The sequence below is a fragment of the Trematomus bernacchii genome, unplaced genomic scaffold (genome assembly GCF_902827165.1).
Source record: "Trematomus bernacchii unplaced genomic scaffold, fTreBer1.1, whole genome shotgun sequence".
In the NCBI taxonomy this organism is placed as follows: Eukaryota; Metazoa; Chordata; class Actinopteri; order Perciformes; family Nototheniidae; genus Trematomus; species Trematomus bernacchii.
Genome location: NW_022987727.1, coordinates 5281920 through 5297886, shown reverse-complemented (window position 1 = coordinate 5297886; position 15967 = coordinate 5281920). Strand labels below are relative to the sequence as shown.

Below are 15967 nucleotides of genomic sequence, written 5' to 3'. Positions count from 1 at the left end.
CTCTCCCTCTCTTTCTCTGCACTATCTCTCCCCTTTTTCCTAGATCCCTCCATCCTGCCTTCCACAAACAATGCACGCCCATTTACACCCAGTTCCATCTCGATGATTTTTTATGCAATGTGTCTCAGATCCAATGAAAGGGTAGGGAGTCATCTTCTCTCAGAGGACCACGGCTTTTGTGTACTTTCTTTTCCACACAGTGCTCCGGGGTATTGATAGAGAGAGGAATGGGAGTACATGCCAGAAATAGACACACAATTGTTGATAGCAGCCCACTAGGATCTTTATGATTTGGCTTTCCCTTTCTATTTAAGTTTTTGTAAAGATTGTTATTGGTTTCTTATCTGAAAACATGTCAAGAAATAATTCAGTATTATAAGTAGCCCTCCTGAAGCTAAAGGTAAATATCTCGTACATGCAAAAAGGTCATCACCTGTTATCTGTATGTTATTTTCTCAATAGGCCTCATTTATATTCCACGGAGTAAAGCAGGGATTTGCAATATACTGTAGGTGGCTTATCAAACACCGTTGTGAGTTAAAAGTGTTAGCAGATCTGCATTGTGTTTAGGAATAATGGGGAGTGTTTCTACAACATCATTTTCTAAGCCTAATGGAGACATAATGACCGCACCGATAAGCAATGCTCACACTGCCCTGCAGGGCAATCCAACCAGCAGGAAACGTGTTGACATTCACAGCTCAGTAAATTAAAGCCTGAAATGAGGTAGTGCATGCTCCCTGCTAACGCTGAGATGAACTGTTCTAAAGTGAAGAATGGGATACTAATGGTTTTAGAAAAAAAGCTTTGGGGAGCAGTTCTCAAGGGAAAACAATATTTACACTGCCTAATAAAGAAAATCAAATAGTCTTGTAAAACATGATACTGTTTTTTGGTTTATCTATTTGCGTATAAGAACACTGCATTAACTAGAAAGCCGTTCCTTTTTACTTTGACTTTTTCCCTTTTAAACCAGTGATTGATTGCCAGACATACTGTAACATACAATGCCATCCATTTAAGATAGCTGTCATCACCTCAAATGGACCTATTCCATGTTTAAGAGCGCACAGCTTCTGTAAACATAGAGGAACAAACCTAAGAGGCAACTTGCATGTCCTCGTAAAGGGGGGGGGGGGGGGCATTCCATAAATATGTATTTCTGCCAAATCAGACAATTGATGACAATCTCTCCTCGGAGTTTCAAAAAAGACAGTTTGAGTTATTTTGTCCTTTGATATGTCTCATGCTCAGTGCCTCTTTCTCTTCTATGGACAAACGACAAGAATGTTAAGACTAAGAATGTAGGTTCAATTAATAAAAGCAAACTTTAAGCCCCCTAATTAGGCTTATATGAAAGAAATAAAATATTTACTACTAAAAAATATATAATTATATATCACCGCAGTCAGATGACAACCAGACACATACACAAACTTATAGAGGATAAATATGACTTTTTTTAAGGATCTCTATTCATGACCAGATTCTGAATGTTAAAACGGACGAGACACAACTTCAATTGCGAATTCCTACTTCAAATCTACACATCTCACCCCCCTGTGGTGACGAACTGAAAAGGTGTCCCGGCCCCATGCCTTTGTCATGATGCATTTCCTCTCCAACAGTCCTTGCCTCTGGTGCTTTCTGCTAATTACAAGTCTTTCGCCACCGTCTTTATGCAAAGCGCACAAAATACCAATTACCAAATGCCTTCCATACAAACTTAGGAAATGTTTGATAGCATATGACGCGGTTAAAATATCTATAAACATATATGTGCAAGTTTGTAATGAGTATAATCAAAGAAAAGGCCGGAAGGGCACCAGGACACACCTGTACAGTAAATCTATTTCAACGGAAGCTAAGGTTGTGACCCATTCATGATTCCATTACATTCTCAAACATTGTCTAAAATCACAAAGGAAAATATTTCAGAGAGTGCTTCACTAGGTGTAGCCGCTCCACACAGTCAGATATACGACTGCAGACAAAGATACTCAACATAGCATGCTGTCAACACAGACAATGCCAGCAATGATGGAGGAGATTTCAGAAGTCAGAACATCAGCTGGGACTGACAGAGATAAACCAGCCGCCAGACAAACTCTATTATGTACAAATACTAGAGTGCTTTATAATCCTGTGGACTGTGTTTTACCAATGTACAGTACACACTTTAAATTCAAAGGGTTGGGCTACCATAGGTAACATTCTTTAAATGCAGGATGTTAAACAAATGTGATTGTAAAGAAATTGTAATCAAGCACATATCCTGGCTGCCTCAGGAAATCCCTCATGTGTTCATGTGTCCAACGCCATTTGGCTGACACAAAAACCATTAGATCTCTGTAGATCTTGACTGATTACTTTTTCCGAGGCAAATACCAACTCTTTAGCTAGGCGTCTTATCCAGGCTTCTTTAACAATACTGTATGATTGCCCTGCTTATCCGTAGAAGAAAGGAGTCTCGCTTACTACACATTTATCATATTTGCAGACACTGATTGATCAACAATCCATGGAAGTAATTTTTTTTTTTCAACATTAGGGAAGACCCTCTAGACGCCAAAGTTCTAAGCTAGTTAAGGTCATAACACAACAACTTCCCTTACCTCAGGTCAACATGTCTTCGTCATTACCTAATGGCGCAATAAGAGCTCTACAGCAAGCTAGTAATTATGTATGCCTGGAATTCACACAAACAGCTCTCTGACACACATCCAACTCGTCCATCAAAACCTGTGCTTCCAGTATTATGTTAAAAGAAGAAACTCTATACTTGTACACAAGCAAAACAGGTTCAAGTCAAAAGCCTGTTGTGACTCTGAACATCAACAAATGTTGCACTGCTGCTTCTATAACTTTTCATTTCCTAATTAATGTTCATATTATGATGTTATAGAGACCTAAACTGGTTTGCCTGTGATCAATGCCTACAACAGAATTGATTTTAAAATATTAAGCCCACATGTGTTTTGATGTCATTAGTCCATGCTCATCAAGCTGTCACCATTAATGTCAGAATGATGTTTTATTTCCTCCATCCTTTCATGTGAATATCACTTTTGCAGAGCACATGTGCTGTGTGGAGGTTTGTCGAGGTGTCTCGCTCATTTAAGTGCCATTAAGCCCTAAGTGGTTCCTGCGCTGGCACACGGTGCTTTGTGAAGTGACATGTGAAGTGTCACTATAAACAGAAGCCATCCTGGCACGCAAACGGTTGACACGCTACTAAAACCTTAAATACTAGTTACCAAATCATAGACCATGAGGTATGGCATTTCCTGAACAGAAAAGATACTCTACCTTTTCCATTTCTCAAGATTTCCCCCTTACCAAAAACATTGGGATATAATAATGAATTAAACCGAAAACTTTATTTTTTAATTTAAATCCATCTGTTGGGCTAACAACATGAATCACTATAGAAACACGTTCCTCGCAAAAGTGTTGAGTGACAAAGAGTGGCATTCAGGAGCCTAATCAGTTTGCCACAGCTAGCAGCACAGGGAGAGACAGTGTGGAGACACACAGTCACACTCAGCTTCCTCCCTTTAGAGACTGCAGGCCAGGAGAAGACCTCTTCACACCTTCCTTCACCCCGACACATTGTTCATGCTGTTGCAGAGAGGCGGATAAGGGAGCAGTGCTGTGCTCTGTGGCCTGAACTAAGCTGGTAATTAGTTTATGGGATAATCTTGAAGGCCTAAAGTGGTATTTAGTTGGATGGGCAATGTCTTTTTTTTAAAGACAAAAAAATAAAAAATGTTGCTTCAAATCAACAATTTCTATAGCTCTATTGCTTCAGTATTTTGACCAAACCTAAGTTTGCAAAAGTTTGACTTTTATGGGATTACAGGTCTGTGATTACACATAATACGGATATTATTAAAAGTTATAATGATATAATACTTTAGAATGAACTCAATAGTTATAGACCATGTATTCAAATGAATTTGTATTAGGTTCCACTCCTGTGTTTTGAATTCAGTTGGACGGAAAACTTTTTTTGGTTTATTTTCACATGAAGAAATACTTTAATTTGTTTTAAGAAGATGTATGTGTGTTAAAGCCAGATTATCTATTATAGGACCTTTTAATAAAGTGCTTGGACTATGTGTGGGTCTATTTGTGTGATGGATTAGCTACAATAACACAAGACATGAGGAATCCGTTTTTTTAAACACAATGCATTCCTCCTAGAGAACTAATTTAAAATATGCCATCAGCCCTCCAGCTATTTGTTTAGCTAAAAACATACACTATACCAATCAACAGAATATATCCCCCAATTTAAATTCTTATGTCCCTACGTAATGGCAGACCATTTTCTGTTTCCAGTTGAGACAACGGACAGTAAATATACCCGATGACACACTAAAGTCCTCTCTTCTGACTGACAATAACAGCCACCCGTGAATCCCCAGAGACTTTCATGTACGTAAAGTGACAGGTTGCGATACATGTAATTTTAGGATGTTTAGAAATGACAGCTGTTCGGTCCTGGGGATTAACCTTCATCTCCAAACGGCTCAGACGCAGAAAGTAATGAAGCCCCACCTCAGGGTGAGACCTGCCTGGTCTTGTATCAAGCACACACACCTTTGTGAACACTCTCTCTCTCCCACGTGTCCTTTCCCACTCTTCCTTTTAACAACCAAAAACGCGGTTTTCTGGATGTCATTACTCAAGTATAAAGTAGACTAAAAGAAAAGGAAAGAAGAAAAGAGCGATTTTCCTGTCACTTTGAGGAAAAACCCAAATGTGTTGTTTTCAAACGGCTTGCACCTGCAGCTTAGTATCTTCTCAAAAACAAGTCAGAAAAGGATTAAGAGTAGTACTTCTACCCTAATATCTGTTTGTCTGGATAAAAGGACTCTGAGCCAAGGCTCCAATCCCAAAAGTGTGGGTGACATTATGAGGTACCGTGTATAATCTGTGCAGATTAAGAAAATATGATACCTGGCATTTGGTAGTGGAGTTACGAGTGATACACAGTCAAATGCTGGAATGATGGAATTCTGCCAATTATCTAGCATGGCATCTACTGCATCGACATTACTCTTAAATTAGTAAATGATTTCCAAAGAAAGCCCTATTAATCAATGAGTTATGAATCATCTGCTACATGTCAAAAGAATAATGCTCATGAGTCACCTCACCCAAGTGTACTCTTAAAAGCTATTCCTTAAACATCATGACAAGCCAAACAAGCTCTGACAACGACTCACAACACATTGTTTACCTGATAAGCATCTTTTTTTAAATGGAATGGTAATGAAGAAAATAGACCAATTACACATAATGCACAGAGTCCTGTTCTCTCGATCAGCGAGAGAGGTCAACTAAAAACACAATCAAGGTAATTCTATCAGAATAGGCACTAATGGTGGATCAAATGTGCTCCTATCACTGCACTAAAAGCAGTTTAGGTATTTCATGTGACGTTCCTGAAAACGTTAACTTATTTCCGATCAGCCTGTTTTCACCCAGTTGGCCTTAATTTGTCACATCAATGCGATGGCACAGAGCCAATGGCGCTTGAGGAGACCCATCAGCTTGGTGTTTAAATGACTCTTGGGACAGGAAACATAGGAGTTGTACCTTGCATCTCCCCGTGTGAGTGATAACCCCAATGCTGCCAAACACAGGCCCACGACAGAAGTACCCCTGTGAAAGTGTCAGGGCTTTGCTTCATTTGCATTTTTGGAACATCATGAATAAAAGTGTTTGTTCTGGTCTGGGCTCCCAATTGAAAGGGTCCATTAAAGAGTGTTTTAGGGGTTTCACTATGTTGGGTCGGAAGTTTGGGAGCTGGTGTACGGAGAAGAGTGACAGTGCAAAGAAATAAATATTCTGGAGGCCACGGTGGCCCGGATCAATCTGTATGCAGATGACATTGTTTTCAAGGTAGGCCACATTAAAAGATATCACTCACGATTATGAAATGTATCCATACAGACAAGGAACTTGTTGGCAGATTGTGATTAAACACATTAAAGATGGTCTCACATGTGGAGCCAAGTATCACCAGAAGCCTATTTACTGTAAGCCAGAGATTGCAACATCCCCACAGGCAAACAATTATCAAATACCTACTTTCTCACACACAGGTACTTTCAGGATAAAGGAGGACACTCTGCAGCACATCCCTCGTCCCTTCTACTATCAGTAATACTACCGAGTGTGTGTGAATGTGTTTTCCAACATTTGGCAGTTGGTTAAATAGATAATAAAGACATTATAGAGATCAAAGAAGTTGTCAACATACAGACTGTGTGTGAGGGTGTGCATATTGGATACAATGCTTGTTTAACCTATTTCCTAAATCTGCAACAGCGATCTGAACCTAAAGGCATCATAATGATCATTTACCACTCTGTAAAATAAAGATGAATGCCACATTTAGGATCACAATGTTCTCCTTAACAATTTAAACAAAAGATATTTCTGTTACTATTTTCTGGGGCCAGGGTAAAATTATAGTCCTTTATTTTTTTGGTAAAGACTTGTGCAGATCCTGTCTACAAGGAATCAAAGTCCCCTAAAACAAAAGGTTTATCAAAGGGAATGTTCAAGCTGCCTCACCGTTATCTATTGATTGGAAAGAGAATTTCAGTAGACATGCTGATTTGCCTGAATCTCTACATGGCCTGATAATCATTCAGATTAGGGCTGTGAAGTAAGCCAAGCATTTGTGTTTGTATTTGTTTAGAAGTAAAATCACTTCTTTCTGCTTTCAAATAAAAGTGGATGTACGTTATTCTTTTTTTAAACGATCCTGTTTTCATTGCTTGACATTTTAGGACATACACATCTGCTGTTAAGGTAGAACTGATTACAAGAGTCTTGTGTAAGATTATTTGTAAGCGAGGTTATGACCTTGTGAATGCATGAAAGTGAGGGAATGTGAGAGGGGCAATGACAGACAGAAAAGGGAGAGGGGGGAGGCAGGGAGTTTTGAGGGTGATATCTACGGCACAGGAGAGCGAAATCCATGGGAATTTGGCTCATTAGCATATGAATCAAATTCCAGCAGCACGGAAAGACAGACATTCAATTCAGAGAACGTTGTTAGGAATAACAGAAGTAGATGAGCAAAATCATTGGGCTGAGTGCAAGGGTCAGAGTTAATCCTCCCATGGTGTGCCACAAAAATAGAGCTATGGCCTATTAAAGGCCTGGCGGAAACATGATCAAGATAAAACAACAACGAAGCAGCTTTCAGTTATTATGCTCCAAATATCTGGAACAAACTCCCAGAATCCTGCAGGTCCGCTACAACTTTTAAATCCAGGCTGAAGACATTTATTTGTGCTGCTGCTTTTAATTGAACTATTCATATCTTACACTGCACTGTAACTTTTATTCATGTGTTTTTGATGTATATTTTATTATCTTTGATTTTTAATGACTGTTTTTAAATGCCATTTTATAATGCGTTTCCACTGCACTATTTCTTAATGTCTTTCATTTTTGTAACGCACTTTGAATTGCCTTGGGAATTGTGAATTGTGTTGAAAGGAGCTATATAAATAAACTTGCCTTGCCTTACTGTATAATACCATGACACACTGTTAGCATTAAACAAGCTTGTACAACACTTGCATTCTCGGCGTAAGGGTGAAACTGTGCAGATGCAGCTTCTACTGGTTATAAAAGAAGCTTTAATGATAATATTTTCAATACAATTAAATGCATGACTACCATTTTTGCTCTTTAGATTGATGATGTAAAAGCTATTTTCATCAAAAGTTCAAAATAAATGCTTCTTAAAGCATCTGAAATGAGATGAACTGTATTATATTCATAGATGATAGACCGACTACAAGATCTCACCCTTACAACATTTAATAGACAACATGTTTAATTAATATAATTAGCTGCAGCAGTTATAAAACAATACTATACACTGTAAATCCTACATGTAATAAAACTTATAGAGACATGTTTTATTAGTCTCTGATCAGTGGTGTCTTTTCCCAGCCTAAAAGCAGGGTAACAGGTACGGACATGAAAACCATGAGTCATAGCTAAATTCTTTACTCCTTTCAAAAACAGGAGACCTCTCCTATCATTATGTTTTCAGCAGAAATGGTTCCCGCTGTTCATTCAGATTAGGTGTTGATTGTGAGACAGGTCTTGATTTTGATCTAAAGTTGCTCCGTCGCTACAGGTTCCCGGACCAAAACAAAACTAAGTTATCCACTCAGAAATCTGCATGAGGTGACCACACATGGAGAGGATGTTTACTACATAGTCTTGCAACTGGGACACGCTGTCACTGTCAACAAGACGATGCGCTGGATATGTCACGTCTTTTCTCTATATTTCTATCTCAAAGTGAGCGTTTGTCCCGAAAGAGGGGTCTCAACAGTGAGGGCACTGTTCAAAAGCAAGAGTCCATATGAATGCCGTGAAGAGCATTTCAAGTGCCAGCAAACCATGTTCCTCACTTGCTAGGAGGAATGTAGCCAATTGTCAATTGAGCTGGTACAAAAGCTCCTGGAAGTGCATCACAGGGGGTGAGGGAGGCTGAGGACAGCATACATGACCGCCCTCCAAGCCAGATCCTCTGCACCTCCTGCGCTTAAAGAAACTTCACTTGCTCCAATTCAGACTGGGGTGCAAAGTTATTTGTGCCCCCTGTGTGAGGCGTTGATTTCACCAAACAGTTGTCTGCTGGAGGGGTCATGGCCTTTGCTCTTGGTTGTTAGGAGCCGCGAGAGCTGTGAGGCAGAAAGCCAGACACCATGGTAACAAGAGTGCTGGTATCTATGCTGGAAAGATTTACTGGGAATTTTAATAGACGTTTCCACAGGATACAAGCCCTTGTTGCGGGAGAGTTCGATGCTACCAAATCCGTCAACAAATGTAAAAGGGCGGACAGGAGAGACAGGCTGAAGACACAATCAGTGTCTGACAGTGACTCCTCTATTTTAAAACCACAGTGTTGATGGCAGCGAGTTCCTGTGTCAGTGACTCCTGTAAATATTTCACAAGCATTCCAAATGTGGACTGGCTGTCCTCGGAGGAGAGCAATAAATTCCCTCACCAAATACACACATCAGTGCTCGACCCGTTAAGTTTCTCTTTCATGGTCAGCTTCCGATCAAAGCCAACCAGGCATCATTAGACTATCGAGCGAGGAGTGAGATTCCTATGTGTCCTTTTATGGAGCAGAAGCAGGGAGTTAGGCTACAACACGAGCTAAAACTCACAGCAGGAAAGACCATGGGAACGACATGGCAAAACCACTTACCAGACATAAAAATGACACTTTGGATTTTTCTTAACCATTACTTCTTTTGGGGGTGGGCTGGTATAATGTGTATTGCACTGTGGTACTAAAGACTGGACAAATACAAAGAGTTAAATCAGTTTCAACATAATTTAAACATGCAAAGAACAATTATGACACTCTGTTTCTGACAGCTGTTATCTCACATTCTCAAGCACAGGCTGCTAAATGTATTCATGTATGCAGTTTTCTCAGATTATCTTCTTAAACAGTCCTTAAACAGTTAATCCACATGAATGCTTTCTCCGAGGCTATTGATATGTAAAATATGTGATTATTGTGCTTCTCTAGAAAAGCAAACATAATCACATTTCTTTCAAAATCATTATTTTGCTTTCGGGAGTAAGAGATATTTTGCAGCCTTTGCCATCTACTTTGAAGCACTCTTTGCATTTTGTTTCCCACAGACGATTTTGTTGAATCGAGTGTAGTAATGCATGAAGGATTTCATGGTAGAAATGTAGTGTGTTAGGAAGAATATGTATATTTGAACTTAGTAATTGTTCCTGCAGCAATTAGAGAGCTTTGCACATGGCATAATGGAGCATTTTAAGGCTGTTTAACAACTTTTGCATTGCTGGGATAAGAAGACTGTAATTGCTTTATATTTTGTGTTTGTCTTGTGTGTTTGCCTCCCCTTCCTATACTTTCTAATTAAGAGAATCCCCAACTGTGTCAGCCTCGTCAATACACTTCCAACACAGCAATCAATTCCTAGTGGCTCTGAGAATTTGATAACAGCAAATGCAAACATTTAATAATCTAAAAACCCTCTGGAAGTCATTTGCGATCGAGGGCTTATTGAACCACTAAATTAGATGATTAGGTTAGGTTATATTTTTGTGTGCAGTGGCATGTTGACAGCATAATGTGGCTGGCAATAAGTGACTGGCATGGAGTTTTACTCTTCCCATCACGTCCCTGATTAAGTGGCTGAGAATCTCACCCCCTGCCTGGTAAGACTCTTACCCTGCACTAGCTGCTCCTAATGGATAACAATGAGCTGCTCAGATGCTGACAGCAGCTAAATATACTGCGTTCCGACACAACACATTTGGCTGCATTTCAAACCCATTTAATGCATTATACAATAACATAATGTGGCATACATATGCTTGGCACAATATTTCATATTCATGGTTTATTTAACCAAATGTCAAGTTGTGTTGTGTTTGAGTTTCTCATTCCTAGTAACTATGAACAATCTGCAATGTTCTGTATATCTGTACATTTTATACTATCCTATGTTTATACAAGTATGTCTATGCTCCTGTAGTGTAAGCATATATTCCTGATACTAACTGAAGTATTTTTTACTTTTTTAGAACATTTTAATTATCCAGACTTTCTATACTGTTTATATTGTTGATATTTTATACAATATTTTTCATTTTACTTTTACTTTAAATTTGTAGTTGTTAATTCTCTATTCCACTTTTTAAGTATTTTTATTTTAATGTCTGAACACACTGACACTTCTGTAACAAAATAATTTCCAAAATTGGGTTCAATAATGTATACAGTATATCTATCTATATATCTAGATTTGTGTTGGTTTAACCCTCCTGTAAAACCAGTGTTTAATCTAGAGCAGAACTCAGTAAATATACCATCAAACTACAGGCTCCAATTATACAATTACAGAGGTTTTTGTGAGACTAATATATCTTACTTTTCCTTTGCAAGGCAAAGTGGAGAGGAGGAGACAGCATGCCTGGCATGTGGCAACACATGCAGGACATACCTGTCACAGGTTGATGCTGTTTACAACCTCTGAAAACAGTGTGAAGTGATTTACTGGGACACTTCTGCATTTATGTTCTCTCTGGGCTGCCACTGGGGAGCTATTTGCTTTGGAACGTTTTGATTTTCATTTCAGTGTCAAAGCATTGTAACATTTCCAGGGTGAATCTCGAGTCAGTTTGCCTTCGATTACCTCTGTATAAGTGCACTCAGACAAACCACTCACCATCTGACATTTAGATTTTAACATCCTTTCTCTGACTCTAATAAAGCAGAAAATGCAGGTGAGCCATGGATTTGGAAATTCAATACATATTTGAACCCTTAAGTCAAAACAACCTGCATGGTGCACGCGTTTCTTGTGCATAATTTCCACTGAATGCTGCCGCTCTACTCAACCTGACTCACTTTTAGTACCAAGTCCTTCTTCATTTGGTTTTCCACTGCAGATATTTCCCCTAAGTGTAGGTGGGATTCTTAGCTGATCACCATAGCGACACCACATGAAACTGCTGTAATATCATCTTGATCGCGACAATTGCTGTACGCTCTCATTTCCAATCCAACAGAGAAATTCGGCACTTTGTAGATTGTACAGGTTGAATTTATTTTAAAAATTGCGGACGCAATAAAGGTAGCTTGTTTTTTTTATTGTGGGTTTGTTCAGGTTGCCCGGGGTCAGAGTACTGATGGTTCTCTCTGACCAATCAGTCGTCTGCAGTGTTTTAACTCCACCTTTAGTATCAGCGCAGCTTGCTTGAACAGACAGAAATGGTACCAGATACTATCCACAACTTTTGTTAATAGGAGTTAAATCGAGATTTGCTGCACCATACAGGGGAAATGCAGCTTTACAGAGAGATGTAATACGATTTAAATATTCACATAGAACAAAAAGAGCCAGAAATATCAGTGTGTTAAAGAGGACGGTTGGAGCTGAAATCAACAACAACAAACATCAGCAGCTACAGTATTGTAAGAACCTCATTGTAATTCTTAAGAAGAACATTTCAAAAACTTCCTGGTTCCAGTTACTAAACTTTGAGGGTTTAAATCTTTCTTTGTTGTATATGTCACTAATCAGAAATATCTGTGGGGTTTTAGTCTGTTGGGGAATAGCAGACATCAATTTAAATTCATGGAACTATATGCACAACTTTAATTTTTTGACATTTTACAAACAATAGTTGGGATTACTTGAAGTATTTATTAACTATAAAAATTCACATTCAAAAAGCTCAAACTAAAACGTTGAATCATCTATCAAAGTTGTTGCTGATTACTTTTCTGTCACTCAACGGCTCAACTATGGCATTTCATCAATACTGCCAACCCTGCCTCTTTAAATGGCTGATGATAAAATATCCTCAGCTACAATTGAGTTAGCAGACTGAGCCTGAACATGCAGGAGGGAGAAAATCTGAGCGAGATCACACCACGCCTGAATGAACACAAAACTGGATGTTTTCCACGGTTGAAATTAAAAGCTGACCTGTTTCTCATGTAACAACTTGTTGTACTGTAAATGTAATTATTGGAAGCTTGCCCCGGACATCACCCCAGGGAGTGAGGATCCCAGGATTTCCCAATTACCACTTTTCAGTCAAGTTGTGACACACAAAGAAAGAGAGATGAGAGGCTCGACCCATTTGGCTATGACAAAGCGGCAGAGACTTGAATGGGCCGGCTTCACAGGACTATCGTGGCCAATGCTCTGGGCAACTGACCCGCCACTACTCATCTTCACTCTGAGTGGCCAGGCTGGGAGAAGAAGACACACAGAGATGTGGTCTCACTATGAAGCATTTGCATTCATGTAAGGCAGGCTGGTTTTTGAAAGGTGAGCAAATTAGTTTCACAGGACTGCAGAGCCTCATGTTTATGTCATTTTTAAAAGTCTCACAACTTCAAAAACACTGTCAATGAAAAGCTTAAGTCTTATAAAACAAATTAATTGCACATAAGGGACTGGAATAAGACAGAACATCTCAATTGTAAACAACCGGAGTAAAAATTGGTGCAACTCTGTAAATGTCTAACTGTTTGACCCCTTAACAAACCATGGGTCACAAAATCCATTAACCTTTGACTGAGGTGTGAAAATGATTTTGTTTAAACCTGAAAATCCTTGTAAAAAAGCAGCTGAAATAGCTACATTATGGTGATTTCAGAAAATGTTTATAAACACAAATGAGATTAGATCAAATAAGTGATGGGATATTACAAATAAATAGGTTATTAAGTTGTATGTGTGTCAGAAAAAATATAATTTAAATAACTGTGTATATAAAATGCCTCCAGAGGGAGGGAGAGGCACACAGTGAAAATACTAAAGCACAGACATGAAGAGTCTAGATAAAAGTCAGACCTTGTCCATACTTTTTGTTTATGGCTTTGTGATACACTGCAGGATTTCATACCCAAAACCTGCATGAGGTAGAGACTCTTTTTTGTTTTTGAGCTCCACAGGGATCTGACAGCTGACAGGTAAAGTCTTCATCTGTGAACTGCCCCTGATTTCAACTGATAAAAAAAACTTTCAACATGCAACCTTAAAGTTCAGGCTGCATGATGAAAGTATTTTACTTGCATTTGACAAGTTTTGACTTCTCACCATGTGCCTGCATTTTTACGCTTTCGTATTTTTTCTGCGTAAACCTGAATAAAAACATAATTAAGTTGTCTAGAAGCTCATTTTGTTGTGCAGCTTACCCTAAGACAAGCAACTGGAGTGATAACAAAAGTGTGTTACCTATCGAAGTGTCGTCTTCAATTCCCTCAGGAGAAGCTCGTTGCGTCCAAAATGAAAAAGTGATGACAAGTTTCAGTCCCGGATGTGACAAACATCACAACTCGTGTGGATAAACTTATTTCGTTTCTTTTTTAACCTCACAAGCCCAGCGTGTGTAACTATTTGAGTGTAGCCTAAAACTTAGCAGTCAACAACTGCAAATGACTGAAGTCTCCACAAGGTCGTTTCTCTATTTTAAAAGCGACAGAGGTCAAAGGACACGCAGTGGCTGTGTGAGGAGGGTGCGCGCGGAATGACTGCTGTCATACACTATAAGCGGCCGGCACCCACGGGCTTTGAGTAAAATATGCACGTATACAAAAACGTGGGGGCATATTTCATTGCTCGTGTACGTGCGCTAACATGTCGGATGTCAATCAAGAGGAAGGCACGAGAGCGCGTCATCTATGGTGAGCGCCTCCTTATTTAAGTCAGCTCATACTGTCACTTTTTACATCTCAAAGGGAGGAATGTCTGCTGAGTGGACTTTCATTCTTTTATCCTCTCTTTGTAAAAGTGTACAACATATAATAATTTCCAGAGGTGGGAGAAGTACTCAGATGTTGTACTTAAGTAAAAGTAGAAGTACCACAGTATAGGAATACTCTGTTCCAAGTAAAAGTCCTGTATTCAAAATGTTACTCAAGTAAAAGAAGAAAAAGTATTAGCATAACAAAACAATTGAAAATACCAAAAGTAAAAGTACTCATTATGCAAATAGTTCCATTTCAGAATAATAAATATTATATGTTTCGTTTATAATTATTGATGCATTAAAGTGTTATCAAAGCTGGTAAAGGTACATTTTTAATGATTTTGTGCAAGGTAGATTGTGAATTTACTTCAGGGTTAACTACAGTCTTATTTAAGTGTTGATTATATTTCACATCATTAATCCAAATCTGTAAAGTAACTAAAGGTATTAAATAAATGTAGTCGAGCAAAAGTACACAATTTACCTCTGAATTGTAGTGGAGTAGAAGTACAAAGTAGCAGAAAATGCAAAGACTCAAGTAAAGAACAAGAATCTCAAAATTGTACTTACAGTACTTTAGTAAATGTACTTAGTTATTTTACACCTCTGATATGTTCCATAGACAAGTATCCTACTGTAGAATATGATATTGCTCATGCACTTTTAGAGGGAGAAGCTGTAAACATGTAGTGTTTGTACAGAAAGACACACACACACATTTTAGTTCATTTACTTTCACGCTCACATAATCATATCAGCTGCATGGGTGAACAAACACAATTTTACCAACTAAGAAGGAAAAATGTGTTGTGTACTTAACTGTCCCTGAGATGAAACATGCTGTCACCTGAAGTGCTTGTTCAGGTGTCTGAAAGAGTGATAAGTACAGGAATGTGGAGGGAGAGCATTCTTGGAGATAAACACAGAATTATACAACGAGAAACATATACTATTCAGCTGTTCTTGACTATACTATACGTTCAGGAAAAAATCAATTGAATGATCCAAATCCAGACCATTTGATGACATCAGCAGCTTTAAGTCTCTATCTGATGGAGGGAGTGAAACAATTAGTGCTTTATTTAACATAGTCAGCTGATCATTTCAGTCAGTATTTTTTGTCTCATGAAAATCACTGGTTACGGCTTCTGAAATATGAATATTTATTACATTTTGCTCTATATTTATATGGACAGTTTGATAGACAAAACAAACTTAAACGTTTCAATATAACAACTTTAAATTGGGTTTATTCATTTTACATTTTCAAAGGCCACTTATTAAGAACTCAAGAAAATAATAGTCATATCCATCACTGATTAAAATAGTTATTTCATGGAGGCCTATCTCTGGCAATAATGCATAAAGGCAAACATCAAAAGACACCAAGAAGGTGATGAAATGATAATTTGATATCTTATTTTCACAAGTCAACCTTGTTGCTGTAAAATACTCACAGTATATTGGATGATATTGTGACATAATAAACCACATTTATTACAAATATCTGTGGTCAGACCAGTTCAAGATCTCAAATGTAACTAATTCAGTGACAATTAAACTTTATATGTTTTGACACTCATTGTAATTCAGCTTCCCTTTATTCCCCAGACAAATACTGTGGGACATATGGTAATGTTGAGCCTATCAATGG

The 15967-nt window shown here is 38.4% G+C and overlaps 1 protein-coding gene across 2 annotated transcripts in view; it reads right to left on the bottom strand.

Annotated features, from left to right (window-relative positions):
* Window positions 1-14119, bottom strand: part of LOC117494125 (neural cell adhesion molecule L1-like protein) — a 49202-nt gene extending 35083 nt beyond the window's left edge. Inside the window, exon 1 of one of the 2 annotated variants that reach the window (XM_034144833.1) lies at window positions 13800-14119. The gene's annotated coding sequence lies outside the window, so the exon portion shown is untranslated. Of the gene's footprint in view, window positions 1-2615; window positions 2635-13799 lie in introns of those variants that run through there. The other variant, XM_034144834.1, reaches the window with a different exon arrangement.
* Between the last annotated feature and the right edge of the window lie 1848 nt (window positions 14120-15967).